The sequence below is a fragment of the Dermacentor andersoni genome, chromosome 2 (assembly GCF_023375885.2).
Source record: "Dermacentor andersoni chromosome 2, qqDerAnde1_hic_scaffold, whole genome shotgun sequence".
Lineage (NCBI taxonomy): Eukaryota > Metazoa > Arthropoda > Arachnida > Ixodida > Ixodidae > Dermacentor > Dermacentor andersoni.
The window spans coordinates 123,318,785-123,327,981 of NC_092815.1; positions in this window are offsets into that span (position 1 = coordinate 123,318,785).

The following is a 9,197-nucleotide window of genomic DNA, read 5'->3' on the forward strand; positions in this document are numbered from 1 at the left end:
GTTCGAAACTTTCCGGTTCCGAAGATAGCCGCAGACATTCGAAGTTTTGTGGGGCTATGCTCGTACTTTCGTCGTCTTGTTCCGGATTTTGCATCAATTGCTATACCCCTCACTGACCTTTTGAAGAAAGGCGTACAATTCTCGTGCGGTGCTTCAGAAGCCGCCGCCTTCCCTCGTCTCGTCACTCTTCTAACCTCACCACCCATTCTCGCCTACTTTGACCCTGATGCCCCTATAGAATTGCGTACAGATGCCAGCGGTCATGGCGTAGGTGCCGTCTTAGCCCAGCGTCAGCGTGGCCAGGATCGCGTTATTGCTTATGCAAGCCGCCTCCCCACACCATCGGAACGCAACTATTCCATTAAGGAACGAGAATGCCTTGCTGTTGTCTGGGCGGTTGCCAATTTCCGTCCTTACTTCTACGGTCGCCCTTTTTCCGTAGTCACTGACCATCATGCTCTCTGCTGGATCTCATCCATAAAGATACTACAGGCCGGCTTGGTCGTTGGGCTTTGAGACTACAAGAATTTTCGTATTCTGTGGTCTACAAGTCTGGCTGCCTGCACCAAGACGCTGACAGCCTGTCGCGTTACCATGTTGATGACCCTGACTCCTCCAATATTACCAGTGCTGCTTGTGTATTCTCTGTGTTGCAGCTGCTTTATTTCGCCGACGAGCAACGTCGTAACGCCAACATGAGATGACGCATCGACCGTTTTGAACACTATCCGGCCGACGCCACTCTACGCCTCTTCGTCCTCCGCGACGATACTCTGTACCGTCGTAACCTTCATCCTGACGTCTCTGCGTTCCCTACTTGTCATACCTAAACACCTCCGCTCAACCGTTCTAGAAGAGCTTCACGACGCACCGACGGCAGGACACCTCGGCGTATCTCGAACCTATGACCGTGTACGTCGCCGTTTTTTCTGGCCGGGCCTTGTCCGTTCCGTACGACGTTACGTCGCCGCTTGTGAACTTTGCCAACGATGCCTGAAGCCTTCCCAGCTCCCCGATGGCTACCTGCAGCCACCCTACATCCCTGCGGGGCCCTTACATCGTGCTAGGCTTAGGGGTTCTCGGGCCATTTCCGGAATCTACATCAGGAAACAAGTGGGTTGCAGTCGCAGCTGACTACGCGACCCGCTACGCCGTAACCCGCGCTCTTCCGATCAGTTGCGCAACTGATGTTGCGGACTTCCTTCTACATCATACCATTTTGATGCGTGAGGCTCTGCGTCAGTTGCTAACAGACCGTGGCCGTACGTTTTTAGCCAAAGTCATTGACGACATCATGCGCGCCTGCTCAATACAGCGTAAATTTACCACCTCCTACCACCCTCAAACAAACGGCCTCACTGAGCGTTTAAGCCGCATCCTTACAGACATGATATCGAAATGCGTTTCAGACGATCACCGTGACTGGGACCTGGCTCTACCTTACATTACCTTTACGTACAACTCTTCCCGTCTAGAAACTGCTGGCTTTTCCCCGTTTTAACTCTTGTGTGGCCGAGAACCGAAGCTACTACTAGACACTGTGCTTCCGTACACCACAGCTTGAACTAGGGCTTATGCCCGTGATGCAATCGGGCGAGCTGACCATGCTCGCCAACTTGCGCGCGTTCGTCTACAAGTGTCTCAAGACAAACAGGAGCACCGCTACGACCTCCGTCACCGTGATGTCCATTTTGTGCCCGGCACCCTCGTGTTATTTTGGTCACCATGGCGTGAAGTTGGCCTTTGTGAGAAAATGCTTTTCTGTTATACAGGCCCATATCGTGTGCTCCGCCAAGTGACCGATGTGACCTATGAAATCGTTCTAGCCACGCCCACTACGTCATCCGCTGTGACAACCAGTGACATTGTCCACGTCGCCCGACTCAAGCCGTACAACTCTCCACGCGCCGTGGATATTTAACAACACCATGACGGCGCTTTTGCCGCCGAGGGGGTAGTATTACGATATTATCGGGAGATACTCAAGAGATGAGCCGCCGCGAGAATGACGATGAAGTTGGTGTGTGCCTTGGCGCGGGCGAGTGTAGGCCTGGCTGTCTGGCTCCAGTGTAAATAGCCTGTAAAGAGCCTCTTTCATCTGTGTCTTTCTACACGTAAGTATATTTTATATTGACGTACCGCTGCCGAAGCGTTCCAGGGTGGCTTTGCACTTACCCATTTTGCGACACTAGACTAAAACCAGGAAGCAGCAACTTTTCCTACCAGAAGTAGGTTTGTGTTCTCGAAATCCTAAAACACGCATTCTAATGAGCGCATAAACGAGCAATGCATAATGAAGCCCTCAATAAAATTTGATTGTCAAGCCACTAGAAGTACAGCTGTCTATGTGTTGTATCAGTAGTGCCTTCTTTTTCCTATTCTGAAGTTTCATAAAGCACGTAACGCTAGAGCACCAACCGAACACACTTAAGAAAGGAAGGTCCAAACGATCAAAACATGTTCTTTCATCGTTTACGATGTCGTCGCTTTCTCGTCAGGGCTTTGACACAACGCCTAGACACAAACCTCGTCACAGACGCTGGCCCAGCGCGCTATCGCCACTTCGAACAACATAACAAAGCTTTGCGTTGCACTGTCCCACTGCAGGTTACAGCAATTCCGCTTGGAGCGAAACCAAAACTGCCAAAAAATACTTGTAGACAAGTTTGTCAGTCAACAGAATGCCAATCCGTAGCCTGTACTTCCCATCATTCCCATGATGGTTTCTCTCTAGTTACACTAATATGAAACTCTATGCGTCCACGCAACAATGGCCGCAATACTTGTGTACGGTCAAACAGAGTTTCCTACAAAAATTAGTAGAGGGAACTCTGGCGCTGCGGTCGTTGTACCAGTATGGAAATTATGGGAAGTGCATGGATTTGTCTGATCTTCGTGCTTGTGGATTCAGACGTCCTTGTGGCTTTGTTTATTACGTTATATCAATCTTATTGTACGTTTCAGCGCAATCTATGCTCTTCGAAGTGCAGAAGACGCCGGGAACACGCACAATTGCTATTAATTGCAACGATTGAGCTTGTCCAGGTGACCAAATCGAAACGCGCCAAGCGTGTCACGGAACTGGCATGCCCTCGATAAATTCATAAGGTCCTTTCATTCGCTAGTCGTCACATGCGCCCGTGGCTTAATGGTTTCAATATCAGGCTTCTGTGCTAGAGTTCCTGTGTTCGAATCCTGTCGTCGGACAATTTTAATGATGTATATTTAAGTATTTATTACGCAATACACTGTTGAAAATGACGAATTTACAAAGTCACAATGCCGTTTGAAGGCAAAAGGACGAAGTTTAGGCAAATCCATATACTTTCGATAATTTCCATGCTGGTACAACCCCTCCCATTGCAGCTCCCGTAGACACTAGCGCCCGAGTTCCCTCTAGCAATTTTTGTAGGAAACTCTATGCTGTCAAATACTCAAATACCGCGGCATAAATAAAAGCTCATGGCAAAGTGCGAAAATGCGCTTGTAGCGAAAGTGAAATATTGTGCGCCGACATGCATGCAGACGCGCAGTCGGTAGCTAAGAACCACTGCGCTGCGAACCCCCGCGATCTATGCATGGAGGCTTCATTCTATTATTTTCCATTTTGTTATGCAGACAGCCCACTATAAGAACATATTTCACATAGTCTGCTGTCAGCATTTGCCTACCTTTCATGCAAGAAGCCGGCTCGGGAGACTCCATCGCGGCGACCGCACGCAGTGGCGTTCACTGTATACATTCGGTAAAAAGGTAGCGTCTGTAACATATTCTGTGCTTTCTGTTTGCCCAAGATTATTATCTTGGCGGTAGAAAACTTCCGCCGTTCCGAGAGTACTTACAGAAATGTCCTGGAGGGCTCCTGCATGATCGTTTTGTTCAGCGCCGACAGCCAAATCTATGAGGAGCGCGTCGCGTGATCCCTCATACTACGCAAGGGAGCCGTTTCCAACAGATAGTGAATCCGTAAATCCTCGTCCCCAATATTCCCGCGGTGCGAGTACACTTGTGCCGCTAAAGCCATGTAATGGGTTACAAACAAACTATTTATTCAGTTTCGCTTTTTTCCGCAGGGCGGGAAGTTTTAAAGCGCCTCTATAGAGCAGAGGTGTGCTCGGCGCGGTAAACGCTCGAACTTCTCAAGATGGCGTCGACGTTGCGGCTCTGCATGGAGGAAGGAAAATCTAAGCGGACGCGCTATTCCTTGTGAAGCCTCCATGACGCCAGAAGTTGACTTTACTCTGCCATTTTGTCGGAGCAGATTCTCCTCTCTTGTTTACACCTGGGCTGTGCCTGGGCTGTGCAACCACGCTGGGCTGCGCGCACGCAACGTAGCGATCTGACCAGCGTTGATCCAAACGCCATACCGTTGCCAAATTCATGCCTTCCGAGCCATTGTGCTCTAACCGTGAAAGAGTTTCGTATAGTGATCTCCGCGAATGAGACCACGAGGCGGGTCCCCGCTACAGCAGCCGTCTTTTGTGAAAATAAATCTGAGCATTACGACTGTATTACAAGAATACACAGGTGATGAGTGGCATCACTATTACGGACATCACGACACATCGGCTTATGACTAGCTCATCTGCAGTTTACGAGTACAAGTACGTATACCCGTCGTGGCTTGTAGAACTGTTTCGCTTTATTGAACAAGTTTTCGGGCGACCACGCACCGCGGCGATGTGGCGAACCCCAGCTCGCTGACGAAGAATCCAGCAGACGAGAACACGTTTATATACCTGACTCTGGCTAGATGAGTATTCTGGCGGTAATTGAAGCTCCACGTAAGCAAAGTTCTGTGGTATCTGCCGCGCGATGATGAACAGGGCGCCCTTATGCAGGCGGCTAGCGTGGTGACCGGGCTCGCTGCGTACAACCTAGGGAATATCTTCCTCTACAATTGGATATAATACGCTATAGCATCGAGCCAGTTCTATGACAAGCAATAAAGTTACTGGACTAACAAAACTTTGGTGCATTACCCGCAATGTTCGAAGAATACAAGAAACAAATGAACCAAGGAGAAAGAAAGAAAGGAGAAACGAAAGAAGGAAGAAAAAAGAATGATAGGTAGAAACGAAGAAAGTGGAAGGAAATAAAAAGGAGGAAATACCAAGGAACTAATGGGGAAGCAAGGTAGGGAGAAAGGAGGAAAAAGAAGAAAGGTAGAGAATAAGGAAGGGAACAACAGAAAGATGGGCAAGAAGAGTTAGGAACATTTGAGGCATGGAAGACAGCTTACCTCAGATTCCGACCTATTTTAACAAGTTATTTAGTATCCAAGATGGAAGCTGAAGTTCATAGAAGCGTCGTATATAATTTCCCATTGTTCACAGATAAAACGAAATTATCTGAAGCGACTCTTTAGCCATCTCTGCACCATGCGCCCTCATAAAGAAAGATATGTGAAAAAGATAAGAAGAAAGTGATTAGTGAGTACTTGTTGCTGACGTGAGAACAGCCGTGCATAGAGAAAGAAAACAAAGTTGTGCAGCAACAATAAAGGGCACGGTCCCACGATCCCTTAATTCCATCGAAGCTGCCCCAAGTGCGATAATTTCCCTCTGCAAGTCTCCTGAAATTTGTGCATTTGTGAATGCGTTTTTTGTTATTTATCATCATAGCTTAGGTTGGATGTCAGTGTCATGTAAAAATTCGGTGTTTCATCCTAAGCTTAAAGCAGCCATCATGATCATCTCGCCTATAGGACGGTTAGTTTTCTAAGGAAATGCGGCCACGACATGTTACACAGAAGAAGGAACAGTGGCCTGGCAGCCACCAGATGTTCAACAACTCTGGAACATGAAATAAGCTGTATTTCAAATTCAAACGATTGATATGGTCGGGAGTCTTAGTACAGAATCCCAATGACTGTGGTTACCACTGCTGCTCACTGAATCAGCGCCAGCTACACCTGAGACTCGGAACGACTAAGGATCGCCTGCGTACGAGCAGAAAAACTTGCAGGACGGTTAAGCTTCGCCTTTAAGAATAGAACGCGTTAGCATTCAAAGATCCCCGACTGCTTCTCACGCTGTCTCGCAACTTCATCTTATGTACAAGCAAGGTTTACCGGAAAACGCTGGCGGCGAACGCTATGCACGAAGGCGAGCTTTCCGGCAGAAACGCGGCCTCATGCGTGGGCTGACCCCGGAGGTTGTGCACAGGCGTGCCAAAAATAATTACATAAATTGCAGGACTCTGTTATTATTGCGCACTTTTATTATTGCAATATGAGAACATTAAACATAAAAGGTATGCGTTGTCTGTGTTTTGTTTCATTACAATTGTTTTTGGGTTGTCATTCTCAATTTTCCGAGGAATAACTTGATCAATAATGTAAGGCAAAGTATGGACAAACAACAGTAGTGATAGAATGGTGGGGCAGTATAACCGCATATGCCAGATGTAACATAACAAAGCGTGGCATATACATATACCAAAATTTATGCGGCAATTCTCGCTCACAGACCGCTCTGCCGACACCGGCACCGGCACCGGATTGTCCGGGTCACGGAGCCCTTATAGCTGTCGTGTTAACAAGCGCTTGAGTGCGAGTTTATGAAAGCCCGCTTGCGCACCTCGATGGTAGACAAGATGAGAGTGGCGGGAAACTAATAGCTTTATTTGCCAGCCCCCACTGAAATATTAGATAACGCTAGCTTGACGTTTACTCCTCAATTGCGCTCAGAGGCATGTATAAACAAAGCGACTCCGCAATAACGTTTGTGCGTTTACAGATTGATAGTGTACGTGGGAACAACACCAATGCCAGCAGCAGATTGCCGAGACGTTATTTACGGGTGGTCACCTTCAGGGTGCGACTCTGGGAAACGGCTAATTCTGCTATATTCTTGGATTAGTCATTTTGCCAGCTCTTATTACAGAGGAGGGCTGCTATGGACGCTCTAATTGACTGCAAGTCAGGGTAGAAATACATGCAAAGCGATGATTGTTTTTTTCTGCACAGGAAGAAAGTGAAAATGTTTGCATGTTTTACAGATGCACTTACGCTACAGCTCAATCAGGGGATCAATCTTCTAACAGTTCGGAAACCGAACCATTCGCTTGCCCTAGCATGATTGCTCAGAAGGATGCCATCGAGCTTGCCCAAACGTCATTGGTCAGAATCTGCTTACCTCAGTGAAAGCACCATTCTGATCAATCCTGCTAGAAGCAAAGGAACGGTGCGCTTTGCGAACCGTTATACAAATGTACTCAAGAGGTCTCAAATTACCGTCTGCCACTGGCATTACTATGTACTGTTTTGTTCGCGCCCTATTTGACAAGAGCCATACACATCGCAAGCAAGGGCTCCGAGGCCCACAGTCAAGCCGCGAGTTTGCGACACTTGCACGTGAACGCAAAAAGTTGGTTTGACAAAGTGAAGCATACTTGCAGCCCACCAGTTTGAAACATCTATTAATTACACACGCGGCAGCTCATAGTCAAACACTTAGGGTATTTTCCCAACGTTTCCCATTGGCTAGCACAATAAAACCAGCAACGGGAAGTGCTACCACTAAGGGCAAGTCCTGCTGATGATTTGAGTGAGCACTATAACAAAGACTATAAGACTTCAGCCACTGCGCAGATGTCCGTAAACTCATCCTGTTAGATGAATGTCGCGATGGGCTTGACAAAAGTGCTCCAGTTGAGGTTTTTTTTTTATCCGTATGTTTCAAGTGGCAGTCGCTAGAGATTCCCTGTGGGTCTCCGTCAGCACTGTCGTCCGAAGGAAGTCTGCAACAGCTATTCAAAATCATTTGTTCGTTACAAAACAAGCCGTGATAAGCTCTCATGCGCTTAACTTGAATCATAAGTTTTCTCCCAGGCATACGCGTTACATGCAGCAAGAGTTGGGGCCATAATCAGTAGTAGTAGCAGAGCCGCGGGCGAGATGGGCAGGTCAAAGCCAAACCTTGCTGTGCACCTCAGAGGCTAAGGGCCGTATGGCCTGAAGAGACGCCAAAGGCTCAGCAATGTAAGCCAGGCAGAGGATCTTTTGCCAACATGACGCCCTTATTCAGCTTTACCCCGTGTGTAGGGAGAGCACCATATAGTATAAATGAGGTCCAATGTTGAAGCGCTTATTATGAAAGCACTAGTTTTTCTTAATTTGTTACTCAGTTACGAGCCGACGGTGCCATCTCCTGCGAGAAAGGTGCTCGAGAGTGCATGAGGCGTCACGTTGCTCGCAGATGTTGTCGTTCGCATGGGCAGGCTTTGATAGCGCGCCAGAAGGTAGCTCATCAGAGCGCCATCAGGTGCTTTCATTTATTGACGCGTGCGCTTCCACCTATGAAAAAAAGACAGTTTGGATTTCGCCACACCAAGCTCGGTTCCCTTGTACACCACCATATGGCCTTGCTCATAGTTAGTATTAGCAATTCGTAAACAGAAACACGCTAACAAGCCAACCGACTGTTGCCACAGTATTGTCAAATTTCATGGAGGAAGCAGGAGCCTTATGCCTCCAAGTGGTCCAGTGAGTTCGAGATCGGTAGGGGAGATGCCTGTCCTGCCACAACAGTCCTGCCTTACGTTCCGTGAAAGCAGCAGCAGGCTGACGTAAGCAAGATGAGTGATATGTTCGAGCCGCCAGCACAAGAAAAGTGACATACATGCGATAAGCCTGCGGTTTAAGCAGGAGTGTCAATCGCAGAGGCCTCAGCATGCACCGAGACTTCAACATCCTGCGGTTTGATACGCCGATGCAGAAGCCAGGTGCCAGAGTCGGCCAATAATTACACCACTGAAAACAGACGCTTGAACGCTGGCACTGTCCAAACAGTTTCTGGGAAACCCCTTTGGCTGCAACTGCTCAGTGGGCCATCGGTTGCTCGGTGGGCTTCGGTTGGACCAGGTAATACTCGTTGCAGTTTCCCCTCGTTGCACTTTCCGGAAATCGACCTGTCGATATTTCGGTTGTACTTCCTGTATCTGCAGTCAATTCGAAAACGCGAGCTACCTCATCTGTCCGCAACCAATCCCTAGAACTCAGCGCACAAGCTTCTTCCCCTCCTTCATCTCAGCAGCATAGGCGAGACAGTGACTTCCGCGAACAGCTCTGAGTTTAGCCACGGCCACGCAGCTGATAACCGTCATCACATATATAAGAACGTCCAGCGATCTCGCTTTCAAAACAACGATTTGTTCTAGCACATACAACATATAACAACTCACTTCAGCGATCG